This window comes from Pseudophryne corroboree, chromosome 1, assembly GCF_028390025.1.
Source record: "Pseudophryne corroboree isolate aPseCor3 chromosome 1, aPseCor3.hap2, whole genome shotgun sequence".
Classification (NCBI taxonomy): Eukaryota; Metazoa; Chordata; class Amphibia; order Anura; family Myobatrachidae; genus Pseudophryne; species Pseudophryne corroboree.
In genome coordinates this window covers 546,519,880-546,544,210 of record NC_086444.1, presented here as the reverse complement: position 1 = coordinate 546,544,210, position 24,331 = coordinate 546,519,880, and positions in this window count along the sequence as shown.

Here is a 24,331-nt window from a genome sequence, read left to right as displayed (position 1 = left end):
TGGACATTGGGTACAACTGCATTTTTTAGGACACTGGTGAGTCTTTTTCTGAGGTCTGTGTACATTTTCGGTATTGCCTGCCTAGAGAAATGGAACCTAGATGGTATTTGGTACCGGGGACACAGTACCTCCAACAAGTCTCTAGTTGGCTCTGCAGTAATGATGGATACCGGAACCACGTTTCTCACCGCCCAGGATGCCAAGGCCTCAGTTATCCGCTTTGCAGCAGGATGACTGCTGTGATATTTCATCTTCCTCGCAAAGGACTGTTGGACAGTCAATTGCTTGGTGGAAGTAGTAAAAGTGGTCTTACGAGTACGACTTCCCCTCTGGGATGACCATCGACTCCCAGCAGCAACAACAGCAGCGCCAGCAGCAGTAGGCGTTACACGCAAGGATGCATTGGAGGAATCCCAGGCAGGAGAGGACTCGTCAGAATTGCCAGTGACATGGCCTGCAGGACTATTGGCATTCCTGGGGAAGGAGGAAATTGACACTGAGGGAGTTGGTGGGGTGGTTTGCGTGAGCTTGGTTACAAGAGGAAGGGATTTACTGGTCAGTGGACTGCTTCCGCTGTCGCCCAAAGTTTTTGAACTTGTCACTGACTTATGATGAATGCGCTGCAGGTGACGTATAAGGGAGGATGTTCTGAGGTGGTTAACGTCCTTACCCCTACTTATTACAGCTTGACAAAGGCAACACACGGCTTGACAAATGTTGTCCGCATTTGTGTTGAAATACTTCCACACCGAAGAGCTGATTTTTTTGGTATTTTCACCAGGCATGTCAATGGCCCTATTCCTCCAACGGACAACAGGTGTCTCCCCGGGTGCCTGACTTAAACAAACCACCTCACCATCAGAATCCTCCTGGTCAATTTCCTCCCCAGCGCCAGCAACACCCATATCCTCCTCATCCTGGTGTACTTCAACACTGACATCTTCAATCTGACTATCAGGGACTGGACTGCGGGTGCTCCTTCCAGCACTTGCAGGGGGCGTGCAAATGGTGGAAGGCGCATGCTCTTCACGTCCAGTGTTGGGAAGGTCAGCCATCGCAAACGACACAATTGGACTCTCCTTGTGGATTTGTGATTTCGAAGAACGCACAGTTCTTTGCTGTGCTTTTGCCAGCTAGAGTCTTTTCATTTTTCTAGTGAGAGGCTGAGTGCTTCCATCCTCATGTGAAGCTGAACCACTAGCCATGAACATAGGCCAGGGCCTCAGCCGTTCCTTTCCACTCCGTGTGGTAAATGGCATATTGGCAAGTTTACGCTTCTCCTCCGACAATTTTATTTTAGATTTTTGAGTCCTTTTTTTACTGATATTTGGTGTTTTGGATTTTACATGCTCTGTACTATGACATTGGGCATCGGCCTTGGCAGACGACGTTGCTGGCATTTCATCGTCTCGGCCATAACTAGTGGCAGCAGCTTCAGCACGAGGTGGAAGTCGATCTTGATCTTTCCCTATTTTTGGAACCTCAACATTTTTGTTCTCCATATTTTAATAGGCACAACTAAAAGGCACCTCAGGTAAACAATGGAGATGGATGGATACTAGTATACTTATGGATGGACGAGCGACAGCCGACACAGAGGTAGCTACAGCCGTGGACTACCGTACTGCGTCTGCTGCTAATATAGACTGGATGATAATGATATAAAAAAAATATATATATCACTACTGCAGCCGGACAGGTATATATTATATAATGACGGACCTGCTGGACACTGTCAGCACTGCAGACTCCTAAAGTAAGCTACTAGTATCAAGAAGATAGAAAAAAAAAAACACCACAGGTAGGTGGTATACAATTATGGATGGACGAGCGACTGCCGACACTGAGGTAGCTACAGCCGTGGACTACCGTACTGCGTCTGCTGCTAATATAGACTGGATGATAATGATATAAAAAATATATATATATATCACTACTGCAGCCGGACAGGTATATATTATATAATGACGGACCTGCTGGACACTGTCAGCACTGCAGACTCCTAAAGTAAGCTACTAGTATCAAGAAGATAGAAAAAAAAAACACCACAGGTAGGTGGTATACAATTATGGATGGACGAGCGACTGCCGACACAGAGGTAGCTACAGCCGTGGACTACCGTACTGCGTCTGCTGCTAATATAGACTGGATGATAATGATATAAAAAATATATATATATATTACTACTGCAGCCGGACAGGTATATATTATATAATGACGGACCTGCTGGACACTGTCAGCACTGCAGACTCCTAAAGTAAGCTACTAGTATCAAGAAGATAGAAAAAAAAAAAACACCACAGGTAGGTGGTATACAATTATGGATGGACGAGCAACTGCCGACACAGAGGTAGCTACAGCCGTGGACTACCGTACTGTGTCTGCTGCTAATATAGACTGGATGATAATGATATAAAAAATATATATATATCACTACTGCAGCCGGACAGGTATATATTATATAATGACGGACCTGCTGGACACTGTCAGCAGCACTGCAGACTCCTAAAGTAAGCTACTAGTAGTATCAAGAAGATAGAAAAAAAAAAAACACCACAGGTAGGTATACAATTATGGATGGACGAGCGACTGCCGACACAGAGGTAGCTACAGCCGTGGACTACCGTACTGCATCTGCTGCTAATATAGACTGGATGATAATGATATAAAAAATATATATATATCACTACTGCAGCCGGACAGGTATATATTATATAATGACGGACCTGCTGGACACTGTCAGCAGCACTGCAGACTCCTAAAGTAAGCTACTAGTAGTATCAAGAAGATAGAAAAAAAAAAAACACCACAGGTAGGTGGTATACAATTATGGATGGACGAGCGACTGCCGACACTGAGGTAGCTACAGCCGTGGACTACCGTACTGCGTCTGCTGCTAATATAGACTGGATGATAATGATATAAAAAATATATATATATCACTACTGCAGCCGGACAGGTATATATTATAATGACGGACCTGCTGGACACTGTCAGCACTGCAGACTCCTAAAGTAAGCTACTAGTATCAAGAAGATAGAAAAAAAAAACACACCACAGGTAGGTGGTATACAATTATGGATGGACGAGCGACTGCCGACACAGAGGTAGCTACAGCCGTGGACTACCGTACTGCGTCTGCTGCTAATATAGACTGGATGATAATGATATAAAAAATATATATATATCACTACTGCAGCCGGACAGGTATATATTATATAATTAATGACGGACCTGCTGGACACTGTCAGCAGAATGCGTTTATAGAATAAAAACACCACACGACGAGTGTTTAACTTTTTCAGGCAGACAATCACAATATACTGGTGGTCAGACAGTGGTCACTGGTCAGTCACACTGGCAGTGGCACTCTGGCAGCAAAAGTGTGCACTGTTAAATAATATGTACTCCTGCTACTGCTCCCCAGTCTCCCCCACAATTAAGCTGTGTGAGCACTCAGCACAGTCAGATATACATAGATGATGCAGCACACTGAGGCTGAGCACAGATATGGTATACTGTTACTGTGTCACTGTGTATCGTTTTTTTTCAGACAGAGAACGGATTATAATAAATAATAATATAATAAAACTGCACTGGTGGTCACTGGTCAGTCACTAGTAAACTCTGCACTCTCTGAGTACTCCTAAGCTCCAGTAAATCAAGTGTCTCACTCTCACTCTCTCTCTTCTAATCTAAATGGAGAGGACGCCAGCCACGTCCTCTCCCTATGAATCTCAATGCACGTGTAAAAATGGCTGCGACGCGCGGCTCCTTATATAGAATCCGAGTCTCGCGATAGAATCCGAGCCTCGCGAGAATCCGACAGCGGGATGATGACGTTCGGGCGCGCTCGGGTTAGCCGAGCAAGGCGGGAAGATCCGAGTCTGCCTCGGATCCCTGTAAAAAGGCTGAAGTTCGGGGGGGTTCGGATTCCGAGGAACCGAACCCGCTCATCACTAACACAAATGCCTGGTAATTTGTGACAAGTGTCCCATTTGTGTCCATAAGTGCCACATGACAGTCATGAAATGCTTATGTACTAGGAAGGAAAAGAAGACTCCTTTTGCTGGGGCACTCTTTTAAATCATAATTTTATTTCAATATTACATTTTTATTAATATACATTAAACGTAATCATTCCTTATGATCACTATGTTATATTAGGGCCTTATTAGTGATTATACCTACAAAACATATAGTTAATATACTGTAGACAACATGAACAAGATGTTTGTTTAAAAGGCAAAAATATGGTAGATAACCATTTTTGGATACCAAGTACAGATATTATTCAGTTTTAGAAATACCAAGCATCAGATATATAAAGATGTAACCATGCTCATCGTGGCTACATCTGCTCCCCGGTGCGCCAGTGTGATAGCAGAAGCAGGCACATCTGGGAGCGTCTCTGTACGCTGCCTTGGCGCGGCTAGGCACCAGATCGCCTAGCCATGCCAAGAGTGCCTGCCTGCGATGTAGCCACACTAGATGACCGTGGCTACATACGTAGTATCCAATCAGCAATTTCACTCTGAGAAGGTAGAATGCAGTTTGTGTTCATTGTAAGTTTAAGCCGCTATGTCTTCAAAAGGTGATAGGGCCTCAATAGGTTGGAGGACAGTATCCCAAATTTAAATACATAGAGAATAGGATCATATGAACCCATCCAAGGCTAAAAGTGGTCCTGAAGAGGTGGTGGAACTCATTCTACCTGACACCAACCCCCCCCCCCACCCCATTAGGCAGAGCCAGTGGTAATGGTAGGTTGATCGGTGCCCCTCTGCAAACTACAAATTTGTTTCCTAGCCCCCACAGTGTTTAAAGGAGCAGTGCATGACAAAGGTCTGCTGTGCAAAAATAGGGCATGGCCACACAGTAGTACCCCCAATTCAAATTGCACCACACAGTGGCACAATCTTTACACTGCACTTAGTGCCTCATTTTATATTAACCACAGAGTAGCGCCCCTTACTCACGTTACGACACACAGTAATGCCCCATATTCATGTTATGCTACACAGTAGTGCCCCTTATATGCAATGCCCATGGTAGCAGTGCCCATTATACACATACCCACAGTAGCAGTGCCACTTATATACTTGCTCACGGTAGCAGTGCCCCTTATACACATGACAATGGTAACATAACCCCTTATACACATGCCAATAGTAGCAGTGCTGTTTATACACATAATAAATGCACCACACTGACACACATACTGAGTGCCCCTCCACACACACACTTCATACACTCACACTGAGTGCCACACACACACACACACACACACACACACACACACACACACACACACACACACACACACAGTGGCTGCACTGCCTGGCTGCTCTGGAGACTGAAGACTCCAGTCCACTCCACTCCAGTACAAAACGCTGCACAATAACTCACATTAAATGTCTGCTGGGTCCTTCCAATGCTCCTCTTCATGTTGCTGGACCCAGGAGAGAATGTCGCATGACAAAGTCACTGTGCCGTCTCACTCCCGCCACTACTGTGACTGGAGGGAGACTTGAGCGGGTGGGCTCCATTCCTCACTATAGTGGTGTGGACACACAGTGGGAAAGCCACTTGGAAGCCAGGCAGGCTCCTTGATCATCTGGGAGCAACAGCTGCCTGTACTTAGTTGTGGCTGGGTAAGGTGGGCAGGCAGAGGTGAAATGCATCCGCCTCCAATTAGTTGTGATTTAGCGCAGTTCCAGGCCGTTCCGGTCCGCATAAACCCCTGACCTTACCTCTACTTCTATTGCCTCCCTATGTTGGTAAACGAACAGGTGGGTGAGAGTGCAAGAAGATGGGTCAGGGATGAGTGAGGTAGAGTGTAGTATGATGAAATTACTGTTGGGCTTACAGTCAGGCCGTTGTCCCTGTTGGAAATCTAATGCAGAGATCTTGGCACGACCCTGCACAATGAGAGTCCAATGGAAACTGACAGTATGTAGCTAGTGCAAAGTATAGGGCATTGCTATTTATTGCTCAATAGAAGCATATTGTTAAATCTTCAATTTGCTCAAAAGGAACTACACAGATTTTGATCAGTTTACAACAACATTTGTATATTAACACAAACTATATTCATAGGTAACTACCTAAAACTATTTAATAACTATTTCACTCTTTGCAAATAGAGATAAATCTATAGGAACCCTCTTGGATTAGTAAAGTGAAGAACAATTGCAAATAATAAGAAGCAAATGGTTAGTACTTTAACTGGGTATTTATTAGAGTTGTGCAGTGGACACTTTTCGGGTTTATTGTTTTGGTTTTGGATCTGGATCTCCTCTCGTGTTTGTATCTGGATTGGTTTTGCCAAAACCACCCTTTCGGGTTTTGGTTTTGTTTCTGGCTGATTTTGAAAAAAACCCCATAAAAACAGCTAAAATCATAGAATTTGGGGGTCATTTGGATCCTGCGGTATTAATAACCTCAATAACATTCATTTCCACTCATTTCCAGTCTATTCTAAACACCTCACAACTCACAATATTGTTTTTAGGCCAAAAGTTTGCCCTTAGGTAGCTGGATGACTAAGCTAAGCCACACAAGTGGGCGGCACAAACACCTGGCCCATCTAGGAGTGGCACTGAAGTAACAGACAGGATGGCACTTTTAAAAACTAAGCCCCAAAGAGCACATGATGCAAAGAAAAAAAAAAGGTGCAAGATGGAATTGTCCTTGGGCCCTCCCACCCACCCTTATGTTGTATAAACAGGACATGCACACTTTAACATACCAATCATTTCAGCAACAGGGTCTGTCACATGACTGTGGCTGAAATAATTGGTTTGTTTGGGGCCCCCACCAAAAAAGAAGCAATTAAACTCTCCTTGCACAAACTGGCTCTACAGAGGCAAGATGTCATCCTCATCCTCCAATTCCTCACCCCTTTCAGTGTGTACATCCTCATCCTTACAAAGTATTAATTTGTCCCCACTGGAATCCACCATCACAGGTCCCTGTGTACTTTCTGGAGGCAATTTCTGGCAAAGGTCATCCTGGAGGTATTTATAATTCATTTTGATGAACATCCTCTGCTCCACATTTTGTGGAAGTAACATCCTACGCCAATCGCTGACAAGGTTACCAGCTGCACTAAACACTCTTTTGGAGTATACACTGGAGGCGGGGCAACTTAGGTAAAATAGTCAGTTTGTGCAAGGGTCTCCAAATTGCCTCTTTTTCCTGCTAGTATACATACGGACTGTCTAACATGCCTACTTGGATGCTGTCACCGATATAATCCTCCACCATTCTTTCAATGGTGACAGCATCATATGCAGTGACAGTAGAAATGTCAGTAATTGTTGGCAGCTCCTTCAGTCTGGACCAGATGTCACTAACTTGCTACTACCTGCCCTGCATCACCGCCAGCAGGTGGGCTAGGAAATTGTCAAAGTCGAAAAATATTGTAATACATATCCCTTGTATTAATCCCTCATGCACATGCACGCTGCTCGTGCACCCGGTCCCCCGTGCATACACATATCCGCAAGTTGCGTAAGAGACGCTCCGGCGACTCGTGCGCATGATATGTGTATTTACGGCAGAGTTTGTGAGCGTGTAGCGTGCGACTCGAACATAGCATATTTAACCCAAATAGTGCATTTTGTAGATATAGTTCCCTTAGATCATGTCAGCGAGTAATGTTAGTTTAAACAGTTCCTGGACAGAGAGATTCGTCTTTGCATGATAGGAAGGGTCAGATAAAGGTTGGTAGGTGATGTCTAGTATCCAGCTGTGAATGTATGTTGTGTATAAAAAGACCACTGTTGCCTGGCCAGGACAAGACTCTGAAGGCTTTCTCCCTGATAGCTGAGGACTGGTCCAGGACGCGCTTGCTAACGATTCCCCACGTATGTATATTCTCTGTAGCCATTGTTCTCTATTATTCTGTTTAGATTTCCTTGTTAGCCTGTAGTGTATAACTTGTATCTGTTTACCCCTTTTCTCTGAATAATCCACTGCGGTGTTAGAGCCCAGTGGATTACCACAAACCGGTGTTGTGTTTTCACTTTCCTGCAAAGGGCTTCCATAGCGTATTAATCGCTATAAGGTGTATAAGCATTGTTAAGGTTTTAAGGTATTACATTGTTGCAGTACTAGGCTGCTAAGGTTTAAAGTATAAACATATCCTTACATTGTTTCATTACTTAAGGTTTACTGTATATTACTGTGTGTGCGTCCGTGCCACGTGTACATTGTACCCACGGCACGGCGTCTGGTATGCTAAGTGCGTATCAACACGTTACTCAGTACGCCAATAGCGTACTTAGTACATAGCGTGAATCCGTGTGCGTACGTGCCGCGTGTGTGTCGTGCCCACGGCACAGCGTCTGATACGCTAAGTGCGTATCAATACGGTACTCGGTACGCCAATAGCGTACTTAGTACGTAGTGTGTGTAATAAGTCTAGCGGCCATAGCGGCTCCACAGTAATAGTTAGTCAAGTGATATAGCTTTGTGTTTTAAGGTAATATTTGACATTATCAATTGGGAGCATCGTCCGGTCCTCCTCATATCCGCAGACTAGCAGGACAAGGCAGACTTTATCTATCAGCAAAGGGCGGGAAGGTATTCCCTGTTAGCCTTCTATTGGTCAGGTGGATACACTGGTGCTGATTAGATAAGCGTCTGCTCCGCATGGTTTGTAGGGATGCTGGTGGGATCCGAAAGGTAAGAACGTAAAGCTATTGTTTATTTAAATCTGTTAAATTTCTGTTTGGTGCCAACTGCGAACGCAACACACGTAACACAAGCACACACCTGTATTTTATTTGTGTATTTTGCATATCTACTCGCTTGTTGCCATTAGCATTGATTATTAGACCCGTGCTGAAAAAATTTGTTGCTATTTAGTTAAAAATATAGAGTAATATTTAAGGGAGTACGTGTAAAACACACACGCAGCCTGGCCTAGTTATAAAGGTTTATACAGGAGATACTGTGTGGTGTTTGGTAAGCGATTATAGTTAAATATCGTTTACATTTATAGAAGTGTGGTATTTGAATTACTGCGGACGTATTCGACCATTATACACGTGTTTCGGAAAAATGTTCGAGACTGAGTACGCAACGGAAAGGCCTACACACGTGGCGTATTTTACGCAACGTGCATGCAGGTACGCCCACTTAATACAAATCACACAATAGCATTGTTTCAGTTTAGGCGATACGGTAGCCACGCGACAATAGCACAAATTTGTTCAGTTTCCAATATTTAGTTTTAAAAGAACCTTCTCTTATTGTGTCACCTCTGGGACTAGGCTGTTTCACCTGAATGAAAGTTAATTTTCTGTACAGAAAAAAAATCAAAGTGTATATGAGTGAACGAGCGTGAGTGTGCAAATAAAGGTTTTGTGAACCCAGAATTCGGGATCCCGTAGGAGACCACATCAGGTGAGTGGACACTTGGTGGCGTGGGAGTGGCTTTCTCACGTTAACATTGTATAAGGTATAAAGGAGCATTTAGTATAACAGCAGACCAAGAGGTCAGCGAAGTCAGAAATCCGCTGACTAAGTCAAGCGAAGCTCTGAAAACCGTGGCCTGAGAAAGGTCAGCGGTGAGGGCGCAGCCCCGGGGGTTTGCGTAGTACCCATATAGGCCCGTTCAGATACGCTCCGGCTGAGGTTTCGCAGCCTAAACAATCGATTCCGTTGGTCGTCCGGCGGATAAGTAATAGTTACTTATACGCAGTGCGACTGTACCGCGCGTTAGTGTGTGCAATAGTTAGTTCAACTTGATACCCATTACGCCATTTGCGTAAAATCGCGGGATCATAGACGCTAATTGTACATACAGACGTGATTTGTGTAACAGGTTTTTTTTATTTTAAGGGAGTTTCGCTGTTCACTCAGGAAATCTCCAACAACTGATATTTACTGGGAGGGGTAAGTCACTCCCACATGCTCTCAGTAAATAGAGGTTACGCAGGGCCCTAGGTTGGGTACGACCAGCATTGGGCACAGTGTGTGGGTCTACTGGCCAACGTGGGCGTGAGTGGGTGAGAGCGCACTGAGAACTTTCACAGTCGCCTTAACCTCTGAGTAATTTGGTTTTTGTAGGAATTAGCTGAGAAGCCAATACCTGCAAAGAATGGGGGCCAGTTGCTCAAGTAAGGGACGATCAACCAGGGTTCAGGTTGATAATCCGCGGCCCAAAGGGTCGGCGAGGTACATAATGTGTGAGAAATATGGATCACACGCAGAGATCTCATGCAATGAATGGGAATGTATGACTGTGGAAGATAGGGAACCGTTCCCTAAGGTAGGCAGTTTTAGTCCTGAGGTGTTGGATATGTCTGATAAAATCCAGGAAACAAAGGATTAGACATTATGATTGTTTACAGTTATGGCAACAGGAGGGTTAGATACAACGGGGATTAGCTCAAACAGCTGGTTCCAACCCTAGCAGGAAACTGATAGCAACTGCACCACCACCACCATACATTACAGGGGAGAAAATGGCTACAGAGAATGGCATACTGATATACGATAAGAGTGCACTTAATAAATGTATTAATGATGATAAGAGTAAAGTAGATAAATGTATTAATGCTAATGCTAACCCGTGCAAGTTGTATCCCATCTTAAACTTCCCTCAGGACTGCGACCAAGAAGATGAGCCCAGCACGATATCGGCACTCTCTCTAGCAGCCACCATACAAGACACCCAAGTTGGCACGGCCCAACCAGTAAGAGCAGTAGCAAAGGCCCCTAGCGGAGGGACAGGTGAGGTCGTGTCCACAGGTAAGTACGGTACAGTACATTATGCAGAGACAATTGCACCTCACATTGTAGAAGCAACCCAGAATGATGTAATTGAACTGAATCCTGTCAGGGTGATCGCAGTCCCCAATGGGAAAACTGATGTTCTGGGAATCACTCCCGTCAGGAACATTGCTATGCATTGCCCCTGGTCCCGGACAGAATTGAGGACAATTATGTCTGAATTTCCCGATCCCAGGAAAGATCTAGCCGCATGTCAGAGGTTTATTAGAGAACTAGGTAACGCCACCGAACCCAATAACAAAGATTGGCGGACAGTGCTAAGGGCATGTTTGCCCTCCAATATTGACCCTGTGAAATTCATTGCTGACTGTAAATTAGATGCAGAAGTACCTCTCACTGATGAATACAATCAGGAGAACATAAAACAGATCAATCTGCAATTAGGAGTATATTTCCCAACTGTTGTCAAGTGGAATAAAATCTTCTCCATTAGACAAAAAGAAGGTGAAACTGCTTCTGGCTATTTCCATCGAGCACTGCAGGAAATGGCTAGATTTACTGGGATTGAAGACATTAAGGATAATGTGCACCATAGGGAGGTAGCGGTGTCCGTATTAATGGACGGGTTAAAGGAAGTGTTGAGAACCAGGGTACAAACCACTCAACCAAGTTGGAGAGATATCTCGGTGGCTGCGTTAAGAGAGTCCGCTATTGAGCATGATCGGAACATCATTAGGCACAGGGAGTCACAGGGGGATAAGCTGATGACAGTAAGTATAAAAGCCCTGACAACGAAGCCACATCAGCCTAAACCCCAGACCCCTGTTGGTAAGTCGTATGTGATAACATGTTATAAATGTCAGAGAGAAGGACATTACGCACGGAACTGTAATTTTAGAGACCCACATAAGGTATATCGACCCCCTAGACCAGAACATGACGCACGTAATTGGAATCAAGGATCACATAGGGAAAATTTTGGGCCGCACCTGTAGTCCACAGCCAGTGAAATTAATTGCGAGCCTTGGAAGTAAACCTGAGGCCCCGAGTTGATGTAATTGGTAGATCATTCCTTGTAAATACAGGGGCGGCCGGGTAAACTCTGTGATTTTTCTTTAAAGTTTCTTTTTTCATCTCTGACGTTCACCGACAGAACTACAGCTCAAACGTCACATATCTACTCGGTCTTTTCAGAGGTCTACCCAACCCCAGTATATCTCACCAGCATCATTGTGCCTGGCCATGCACAGAGGGTGGAGAGTGGAAATACTGGTGGGGGAGACTGTGCAGAGATACCGATAGACATGTTGGTGTGACAGCCTGAAGGTGAACGGAAATCTGACAATTTTTTTCTTTATTCTCTCTCTTTTTGTTTTTTTCATGTTCTACGGATGGTATTTCACACAACAGTTAAACACATGGTAACGCAAGATTTATGGTCGCTATAGAAAAGTCGCTGACTCGGATAGAATCACTGGAGTGTCCGTTTCGGGAAGACTGAGAGGCAGCACTGTTGAGACGGCATCTGAGCAAGGAGAACAAAAAGACTAGAGGCGGTTATCGTACCAGTTTTCATTCCCTTCTATTATTTTCTTTACCTCCCATTACCACTCTTTCTTTCTCCTCCTGCAAGATGGACTTACCCCAAGAGACTGCGTTCTGGGATTTCGTGTTGACCCTGTTGTTGACCAGAGCAGTCTATTTCGGTGAGAGTACCAGAGAGGTTGAGAAAGGATCTGGAATGGGTTCTGATGACAAGGACGGATTAGTAGAATTCCAAGAGCAACACATTCACCGAGCAAAGGCGAGTATCAGAAAAAGATCTGGTAGTCATGACACTAGGAGACATTGTGAAGGGTTATTGGCTGAAGAAAATTGTATCTGTAGAAATTGTGAAAACATAGTTTGCTCAAGCTCCTTACACTCACACTCACTACGAACACATCGTTAAGAGACACCTTATAGATAGGACAGAGCACGCAGCCTCTGATTTGATCCACGAATCCACCGGGATTTAATTCCTACTCGCGTTAGATATCACCCATACCGCCAGAGGAATTATAAATTTTAGGTATATTCATGCGCTAGCGAACCTGATAGACAATATCACCGAGATGTATGATGACACCTTCAGGTATACTGGGAGGGAATTGCAAGCTTACAAAACGGAACTGATCCAGCACAGCAGTGACGTGCGGTGGGATCACAGGTTGGGGAGGCACTGGCAGCTAACAAGCCCCCCCCCCCGGAAAAAAAAAGTGTGGTCCCCCAACACATCAGGAAAACCAGCACTAGGCAGAACCAGCCAGGGGGAGTAATGCCATAGCAGGGGAGACACTCAGTGTGGGGTCCCCCTGCCATAACATTAATCTGCCCCCCAGCCAGTCAGCCCAGGGTTGGAATTCCTCGGAAAGTGGGAACCCCAAAAAATAAAAATGGGGTCCCCCCTCCCGAGCAATAACCAGCACTGGGCTGATAGCCCAGTGCTATGCCCCGCACCCCTGGTGGCGGTGGGTGCGGGGTTCATTGTGTGTTAATATTGTTCTTTACAGGTGGCCTACAGGTCCCAGCAAGCCTGCCCCAGCATGCTGGCACTTGGAGAACCACAAGTGCCAGCATGCCCGGACATAAAGGGCCTGCTGGCACCTGTAGTCCACCTGCAAAGAATAGTAATATTGTTCTTTACAGGTAGCCTACAGGTCCCAGCAAGCCTGCCCCAGCATGCTGGCACTTGGAGAACCACAAGTGCCAGCATGCCCGGACATAAAGGGCCCGCTGGCACCTATAGTCCACCTGTAAAGAAAATATTAAAATAAAACGCCACACGTCTTGAAAAGAAGCTTTATTTAACTGGGTCTTCCCCTGGGGGCGGCGGCCGTTAAGCTCTTTTGCGTGGCCGCCGCCTTCCCAGGGCTTCCGGCGTCTTCACCTGGGGGGCGCCACCCCCCCAGGGCTTCCAGCGTCTTCACCTGGTGGGCGGCGGCTGCTAAGCTCTTTTGCATAGCCGCCGCCCAGCCAGGACTTCCAGCCGTCTTCTTTCTTCAGGAGCTCTTCACAGCTCCTCCTCCGCCGTCGGACTGACTCTCCTCCGCCTCGCGCTGACTTATATAAGTCAGCCGGAGGGGGCGGGGCGATGACGCGGCGAGCCGTGATTGGCTCGCGGCGGCCATCTTGAATTTCAAAAATGACGCTGAGGCGCCATTTTTGAAACTGGAACCGCTCCGCTGCCAAACTCTGCAGATAAAGGTAATTTTCCGCCGCCGCACAGCCGCCGCAACCCGCCGCCTGCTCCTCTGCCGCCCGCACCACCGCCGCCGCATCCCGCCGCCCGCACAATCGCCGCATTCAGCCGCCCGCACAGTGATTGACAGCGGATCCAGTGACGGATCCGCTGGCCAATCACTGTAGCCTCACTGACAGGGACGTGCTTTCATAGGTTGAAAGCACGTCCCTGTAGGAAAGCGGCACCACTAATGGTGCCGCTTTCCCATACATTTTCAATGGGCTTTTACAGCCCATGGCTAGTCCCCGCCCGTGTCCGCCCCCCGCTCCCCATATTATCCCCAGAGATAACGGGAGGCACCACGATCGGTGCCTCCCAAACACATAAGGAGGGGAGCAATGATCAGAATAATATTAAGAAGATACATATGACACAGAATATGTGTCATATGCATCTTCTTTGTATTATCTTAATCATTAATGACAGGGGAGGCACTGCCTCCCCTGCCTCCCCTGACTGCACGTCCCTGCAGCACAGGATGGTTCTCAATTACATCACAGCGGTGACAGACGGGTATTGTGTCACCCTAGCAACTCAGTATGGTGTGAAGTGCTGTACGTATATTACAAACAGCACTGATGACCCCACCGAGGTCATAGATCAAAAGATGGACGATATCTTGCAATTGAAGTGGGAGTTCCGAAGGAGACACAACCTTACCCTGACTGCTGTGAGTAATGAACTGACCGGCTGGGTTTCATGGTTGAACCCACGCAATTGGTTCTCAGGTTTAGGAGAATGGGCTCAAAATTTTATCGTGAATGTAGGAAAATTTCTCCTTTGTATCCTGGCAGTTGTCATAATGATTGGTTTGATATTTAGATGTGTTCGGATTTTAATGCGGTGCAAGCGCAGTACCAAAGTGATGAGTTTGAGGAGCAAGGGCATTGTTACACAAACTGGTTTAATTTATGATCCATCAATTGAGACAATGCTGTGATAAGACGTGATCCACGGTCCGTTTCTTTCACCCGTTTCTCCTTTGTTTTTCTCCAAGGCAAAAAGACATCCATTCGGAAGAAGATTTTGACAGACCTTTCTACAGACTTTGATGGACATTTCTACAGACTCTGATGGACATTTCTAAAAGACTTTGATAAAGACTTTAAAGACTTTTTATGGACACTTGAAAGACTTTGATTATCACCCACAGCAAGGATACACCTATCCGGACAAGACTTCAACAGACACCCAAGGACAATTGCACACATTATCATATGAATGTATTTGTGATATGTTTCTTATCTTCATCTCTACAACATTCAGGTAGTGTCACACATAGTCGACAGGTGATATAGGTACATATATTAGCATTCACATGTTATTCCTTCTCCATGTATCATCAACTAAATGTGCACCCCATTTGTTGGAACAAGAAGCCAAAAAGAGCTCGGTAGTGTTTGTTGGCCCACTTACAGACCCTTAATACGGGATAAGAAGGATTTAATGTATACTTCGCAATACCTCGAAGCTTATCTAGAACATGTACGGCACAATGATACATGCCCCCCAGACATGAAGTTCATATATACATGCTTTTGCTATCCCACTAGGCCATACATTTCCCGCCTACTCCTCTCCTCCTGCCTCCCAACCATTTATAGGTATTTCATTGTATTGTATATTTTTCTGCTTAATTGTTTAGATTGTGGCAGTTATTGTTGACTGCCAAAGGGTCGACTGTCAAAGTCGAAAAATATTGTAATACATATCCCTTGTATTAACCACTCATGCACATGCACGCTGCTCGTGCACCCGGTCCCCCGTGCGTACACATATCCACAAGTTGCGTAAGAGACGCTCCGGCGACTCGTGCGCATGATATGTGTATTTATGGCGGAGTTTGTGAGCGTGTAGCGTGCGACTCGAACATAGCATATTTAACCCAAATAGTGCATTTTGTAGATATAGTTCCCTTAGATCATGTCAGCGAGTAATGTTAGTTTAAACAGTTCCTGGACAGAGAGATTCGTCTTTGCATGATAGGAAGGGTCAGATAAAGGTTGGTAGGTGATGTCTAGTATCCAGCTGTAGGGTATTTTAAGAGTAACATTCCGGTGTTAGTTAGGAAAAGATCGCTTGCTCCTGCGTATAGTTATGTACAGAAGTAGATTATGAACATTAACTGTATTTGCTGTAAATTACACATGCGGCGGGAATCCAGAGGATACCAGCCACAAGAGCAGTTGGGGAAAGACATCGCCTACCTATTCAAATCCACCTATGACCTTTGCTGTAATGTAGGGACACATCCCTGTGTCCAATGAACAATGAGATTACAGTGACCATTGTATTGTGAATGTATGTTGTGTATAAAAGGACCACTATTGCCTGGCCAGGACAAGACTCTAAAGGATTTCTCCCTGATAGCTGAGGACTGGTCCAGAACGCGCTTGCGAACGATTCCCCACGTATGTATATTCTCTGTAGCCATTATTCTCTATTATTCTGTTTAGATTTCCTTGTTAGCCTGTAGAGTATAACTTGTATCTATTTACCCCTTTTCTCTGAATAATCCACTGCGGTGTTAGAGCCCAGTGGTTTACCACAAACCGGTGTTGTGTTTTCACTTTCCTGCAAAGGGCTTCCACAGCGTATTAATCGCTATAAGGTGTATAAGCATTGTTAAGGTTTTAAGGTATTACATCGTTGCAGTACTAGGCTGCTAAGGTTTAAAGTATAAGCATATCCTTACATTGTTTCATTACTTAAGGTTTACTGTATATTACTCTGTGTGCGTCCGCGCCGCGTGTACATTGTACCCATGGCATGGCGTCTGGTACGCTAAGTGCGTATCAATACGTTACTCAGTAAGCCAATAGCGTACTTAGTACATAGCGTGAATCCGTGTGCGTACGTGCCGCATGTGCGTCGTGCCCACGGCACAGCATCTGATACGCTAAGAGCGTATCAATACGGTACTCGGTACGCCAATAACGTACTTAGTACGTAGTGTGTGTGATAAGTCTAGCGGCCATAGCGGCTCCACGGTAATAGCGAGTCAAGTGATATAGCTTTGTGTTTTAAGGTAATATTTGACATTATCAAAATGTTATCCTTTTCCTCGTAGAACAAGTTGCAGGAGAAAATGAAGGAGGAGCTATTGATGGGTCACGTTCTGCTTAAGTTGACAATTTTTTCACCTGCTGGTCTTTGCACCTCTGCAGACTTGTGTCTGCTGGAAAGAGATATATAACGTAGGCTTTAAACCTAGGATCGAGCACGATGGCCAAAATGTAGTGCTGTGATTTCAACAGATTGACCACCCTTGAATCCTGGCAAAGTGAATGAAGGGCTCCATCCACAAGTCCCACATACTTAGCGGAATTGCTTCTTCTTAGCTCCTCCTTCAATGTCTGTAGTTAAGTGGACTCTGGGTACAACTGCATTTTTCAGGACACTGAGGACACTTTTCTTAATGACCCGGTACAGTCAGGGAATCGCTTGCCTAGGGAAGTGGAATCTAGACAGGATTTGGTACCGGGGGCAAAGTACGTCCATCAACTGTCCACTGCACTAATGACGGATACCAGACACATGGCTAACACCTGCATAGTTGTTATGGCATCAGTAATCCTCTTTGCAACAGGGTGACTCCTGTCATAGTTAATCTTCCTTGCAAAGGACTGTTGGACAGTCAATTGCTTAGTTGAAGTAGTACAAATGGTCATCGGACTTCCTTTCTGGGATGACGATTGACTCCCAGCAGCAATAACAGCAGCGGAGGAATCCCGGTTAGGAGAGGACTCGTCAGTCATGCCAGTGACATGGCCTGCAGGACTACTTACGTTCCTGACTGAGGAGGAAATTGATGTTGAGGGAGTTGGTGGTGTGGCTTGCAGGAACTTGGGTATAACAAGAAGAAGGAATTTAGGTGTCAGTGGACCGCTTATGCTGTTACACAAATTTTCTAAACTTGAAATGACTTCTGATGAATGCGCTGCAGGTGACGTATAAGGGAGGATGTTCCTAGGTGGGTAACATCCTTACCCTACTTATTACAGATTGACAGAGGCAACAGATAGCTTGACTCTTGTTGTCCAAATTTGTGGAGAAATAATTCAACACCAAAGAGGTGGCTTTTCTGGTATTTTGCGAAGGCATGACAATGGGCTTTCTCATCTCATGGACAACAACTGTCTCCACTGGTGCCTTATTCAAACAAACCACATCACCATCAGAAGCCTCATCGTCAACTTCCTCCTCAGCGCCAGCTACAGCAATATCCTCCTCATCCTGGTGTGCATCTTCAGTGACATCCTCAATCTCAATATCAGCAACTGGACTGGCGGTGCTCCTCCCAGCATTTGCTGGGGGCATGCAAATGCTGGTAGGAGCCTCCTGTTTCCATACAGTCATGGGAAGGTCAGGCCTAAACATCGCAACCGCCGACACACTTGGACTCTCCTTAGGGATTTGTGATATCTCTGAACACACAGTTGTTTTTTCCTGTGCTTTAACAAGCTTAATTTCTGTAATTTTTCGAGAGGGAGGAGGGTTTCCATCCTCATGAGAAGCTGAGCCACCAGTCATGTGTCAAAGTCGAAAAATATTGTAATGCATGCCCCATGTACTAACCCCATGCACATGCCTGCTGCTCGTGCACTCAGTCCTCCGTGAGTGCACATATCCGCAATTTGCGTAGGATCTCTCCGGTTATCATGTGCCTGATATGGGTATTTACGGCGGAGTTTGTGAGCGCGTAGAGGGTTATTAGAACATTATATATTTAACCCAAATAGTGCACATTGTACACATAGCCCCCTGCACCACATCAGAAAGAAATAGCTGTTTAAAATAGTAACAGAACAAAGGGATTCACCTTTACAGGATAGGAGGGGACAGAACAAGGTTACAAGGTGGTGTTTGGTATCCAGCTGTAGGGTATTTTAAGGGAAACATTCTGGTGTTGGTTTGAGGTAAGTCGCATGTTCCTGAGGATAGTTAGATGTAGAAGCAGAATATAGGTTTAAACTTTATTTACTATATATTATGTATGCGGGGGGAATCCAGAGGAGACCACCCACAAGAGCAGTTGAGAAAGACATAGCCCACCTTTTCATATCAACCTATGACCTCTCCCGTAATGAAAAGGTACATCTCTGTGTCCAATAGACAAAGGGATTACAGTGACCATTGTATTGTTTTGGATGAAGTGAATAAAGAGAGCCTACAGCAGGCTTAGTCAGACAGAAGGCTCACAACGCTATCTATCAGATGGTGGAGGACCGGACCGGACCGGGTTGCGCTTGCGAAACATTCTCACGTATGTACATTCTCTGTAGCCATTATTCTGTTTAGAATTTCTTGTTAGCCAGTGTATAAATTGTATTGTTTACCTTTTTGGAATCAATCCACTGAGGCCTTAGAACCCTGTGGCTGCAACTACAAATCAGTGTTGTGTTTTCACTTTCCTGCATGGGTTTTAAAGTAGATTTATCTGTATAAGGTGTATCAGCATTGATAAGGTGTACGCACTGCAGGTACTTTGTATCGCCAGCGCTACTTAAGGTTTAAAGGTATAACATGATTGCAGTATTTTACTGTTAAGGGTTTAAAGTGTAAGCATATCATTACATTGTATCATTAACAAGGTTTAAAGGTTATCCATTGTGTGTGCGCATGCTGAGCGTACTCCGTACACTCAGCGCGGCGTGTGTACGCCAAGTGCGTACCAAGTGCAGGGCTCTGTACGCAAATAGCGTACAAAGTGCGTAGCATGTGCATTCAGTCTAGCGGCCATAGCGGCTCAACGGTAAAAGTGTATTTAGAGGTATAGCTTTGCGGTCTAAGATAATATCAGCTTTATCACATGAACATAGGCCAAGGCCTTAGCCTTTCCTTGCCACTTTGTATCGTGAATGGCATATTACCAATTTTACATTTCTCATCAAATAATTTCTTTTTTTCCTGATTATTATTTTTACATGCCCTCTATGACACTGGGCATTGGCCTTAGCAGACGACGTTGATGGAATTGTGGAAAACAGATAAATCAACTAAAAAATATAAAAACACATGCGCTACCAGAGCTGATTTTCTAAGCAGCTGTAAAAGAAGGACAGCAAACGAAAAACAGTGCTCTAGACTAATTGACATATACTGTATATAGGTACACATGTGAACCACATGGTAATTAAAATTCATATAACACTTTTAATACTAAAAACATATATATTGTAATCACATATTGGCCAACGTGTCAGACATAGATTGATAAGGAAATAGAACCATCATAGGTAATGCAATACATATGTCCTTATGTCCCCTTGTGTGGTCTATTTATATGGGCTCAGTATAAAGTCCTGCACCTTGGCAGTGCTGGATGTAGGGATACAGTTCAGTCTAATGACCAATGGTACATGTCCAAAGCGTGGATATAGTTACCGGTCCTGCGGTATTTATTGGGATAAATTCCTCTTTAGCGTTGATCCTGATGGATGACAGCGAAAACAGCGCAATACTTGGGAGTCCCTTTAACCATCGTTGCTTGGACCGTGCACAAAAGTAATCCACGTGTTGTAGTATCCAGATGGAAATTTGAAGCACACTTGTTGCCAACTGACCACAGGGGTAAATACTGGCGCGTTTTACTATCGGCGGACAGCTTTTTTTAAAGGACCTTGAATACCTGACGCGAAACACGTCAGGTATTCACCCCTGTGGTCAGTGGGCAACAAGTGTGCTTCAAACTTACATCTGGATACTGCAACACGTGGATTCCTATTGTGCATGGTCCATGCAACGACGGTTAAAGGGACTCCCAAGTATTGCGCTGTTTTTTGCTGTCATCCATCAGGATCAATGCTAAAGAGGAATTTATCCCAATAAATACCGCAGGACCGGTAACTATATCCACGCTTTGGACATGTACCATTGGTCATTAGACCGAACAGTATCCCTACATCCAGCACTGCCAAGGTGCAGGACTTTATACTGAGCCCATATAAATAGACCACATAAGGGGATATAAGGACATATGTATTGCATTACCTATGATGGTTCTATTTCCCTATCAATCTATGTCTGGCACGTTGGCCATTATGTGATTACAATATATATGTTTTTAGTGTTAAAAGTGTTATATGAATTTTAATTACCGTGTGGTTCACATGTGTTCCTATATAGACGTTGATGGAATTGCATCGTTAATGTCATGACTGGTGGTGGCAGCAGCAGCTTCAGCACTAGTACTAGGAACTGGTTCCTGATATTCCACTATTTTTTCCTCCAAATTGTTGTTCTCCATTTCACAGAACAGCACCACTGTATTATTACAGCATACAGGACCAGTGTACTTTTATTTTAACAAGAGCACCCCTGTATTTTTACAGCATACAAGACCAGTGTATTTTTATTTTAACAAAAGCACCACTGTATTTTTGCAGCATTCAGGACCAGTGTGCTTTTATTTTAACAAGATACCCCTGTATTTTTACAGCATACAGGACCAGTGTACTTTTATTTTAGCAAGATCACCCCAGCATACAGGACCAGTGTATTTTTATTTTAACAAGATCACCCCTGTATTTTTACAGCATACAGGACCAGTGTACTTTTATTTTAACAAGATCACCCCTGTATTTTTACAGCATACAGGACCAGTGTACTTTTATTTTACCAAGATCACCCCTGTATTTTTACAGCACACAGGACCAGTGTACTTTTATCTTAACAAGAGCACCCCTGAATTTTTACAGCATACAGGGCCAGTGTACTTTTATTTTAGCAACAGCAGCACCCCTGAATTTTTACAGCATACAAGACAGAGCTAGCACCCCTGTATTTTCACAGTATACAGGGCCGGTGTGCTTTTATTTTAATAACAGTACCCCTGAATTTTTACAGCATACAGGCCCAGTGTAATTTATTTTAACAAGAGCACCCCTGTATTTTCACAGCATACAGGACCAGTGTGCTTCTATTTTAACAACAGCACCCCTGAATTTTTACAGCATACAGGACCAATGTGCTTTTATTTTAACAACAGCAGCACCCCTGAATTTTTACAGCATACAAGACTGGGCCAGCACCCTTGTAGTTTCACAGCATACAGGTCCAGTGTGCTTTTACTTTAACAACAAAACCCCCAAATTTTTAAAGCATACAGGAGGACAGTGCCACTTCCCCCTGTACAACACAGTGACGGGCAGGACAGCAACACCCATGTACAGCTGCAGCACCCCTAGAAGCACATGAAACACCAGTGACAGCCAGGACAGCACCCCTAACAGCACAGGTACACCACAGTGTCAGAAACAGCACCACTACAGAGCACACACTGACCCCACCCGACACCACCACCCACAGAGAGACAAAGGTCTGTCTCCCTCACTCTCCATGTCTGGAGTGAAAATGATGGCGACGTGCAGCTGTTTATATGGAATCCAAAACCCGCAAGATTCTGACAACGGGATGATGATGTTTTGCCTCGTTCTGGTTTCCGAGTCTGGCATGAAGTCCCAAACCGAACTCGGATCCGGGCTCGGCGCGTGAAGTTCAGGGGGGTTCGGTGGTCTGGGAACCAAAACCGCTCATCTCTAGTATTTATCAGAGTGGTTGTGCACTGTGTCCTGGTCCTGTGCATGGAACCTGGACTTCCAAACTTGGATGCATATTTTTCAAGGGGTTGTCTTGTTCACCAAGTGCACATGGTTATGAAATGCTGCCAAGAAGGAGAGGAAAGCAGATGCAGCATCAGCACCTGCATTTTTAGTGCCTCTTGTGGGTATTGACTGGATGGGCTCAGTGAGGCTGTTGTAGTGTCCATGTGGCTCTAATGTTGGGGAGACTCTTGACTGTGGGACTAAAGGAAAACATTAGGCCAGTATGAGCGAATTGATGAAATACAAGGGTACACACAGCAGAATAAACAATTGTGGAGTTTGGACGAAAAAAATCAAAGTAATGTTAATGCAATAAATGTAAATAGGATGATGTACAATGCTTTTAAAATAGACCAAAAATCACACATTGTGGTGTTGATCACAGCAAACTTGTAGCTTAGCAGAACCATTTCTCCACTGTGCTACTTTGCCACTTTTAAATTGTCCTCAGAGATGAAATCCTAAAGGTGCATACACACTGGGCATTTTTGCCCAGCGTGTATGCAATAGCGATGGTCGCTGACATTGCTGGGCTGAAAAGCGATCAGTGCATACACACTGAGCGCTTTTCCCCCCTGCCCAGCGATGTCAGCGGGGGTGAGCTGCTTTCCATAGCAGGACGCTATGGAAAGCCGCTCACCCCGCCTTTCATCTACTGGTAATACCAGTAGAGGAATGTCGGCCGCCAGCGATGAAGCGGGAGTGCGCATCAGCGCTCACTGTTCATTGCTTGTGCATACAAACTGGGCGGCTTTGAGATGAAAGCAGCTCAAAACACCAAAAGTGAGCTGCTTTCAGCTCAAAATCACCCAGTGTGTATGGGCGTTTAGTTACACATTTACAAAATGCTTTGAAAGACATTTGCCTGAAAGAAAACATGCTAAGTCTTTTCATTCTTCTTTGCATAAACTCACCAAATGGCTACGCACATGGTGGTATCTTAAGGATTTGGGACTGCTCATTCTCCTTACTCCTGACAGAAGGAGGCAGCAGTAGTGGCTGTCTCGCAGATGGTCCTTAAAGAAATAAAGCATGTGCAATTGCAAGGAAACAATGGGCCTAATTCATATCTGATCGCTAGGCAGCGATTTTTACTGTCCTGCGATCAGATAGTCGCCGCCTACAGGGGGAGTGTATTTTTGCTGTGCAAGTGTGTGAACGCATATCTAGCAGAGCTGCACAAACTGACTTATTCAACCGCTGCGATCACATCAGCCTGTTCGGGACCGGATTTGACGTCAGACACCCTCCCTTCAAACGCTTGGTCCCGTCTGCGTTTTTTTCAGACGCTCCCTGGAAACGGTCAATTGCCACCCACAAACGCCACTTCCTGTCAATCTCCTCGCGAATGCCCGTGCAAATGGATCCTTCACACAAACCTGTTGCTGACCGGCGATCCATTTTTCAGTAGTCCATCACGCCTGCGCATTGTGGTGCATAAGCATGTGCAGTTCGGATCTGATCACCCGCTGTGCAAAAATGCAGAGCAGTGATCAGATCTGAATTACCCCCAATGTGTTTTGTCACTTACCAAAGCACAATCCTGAAAATGTATTTACCTGGCAGCTCCTCATTCTGACTTCCGGGGGGCCGGGACACTTTTTTTCTTCCTTGTAACACTTTTGCTTGTGATGTCATACCGAGATATAAAAAACTGAATTGAGCGAAAAATGTATCTTAAAAAAAAAAAGTCTGG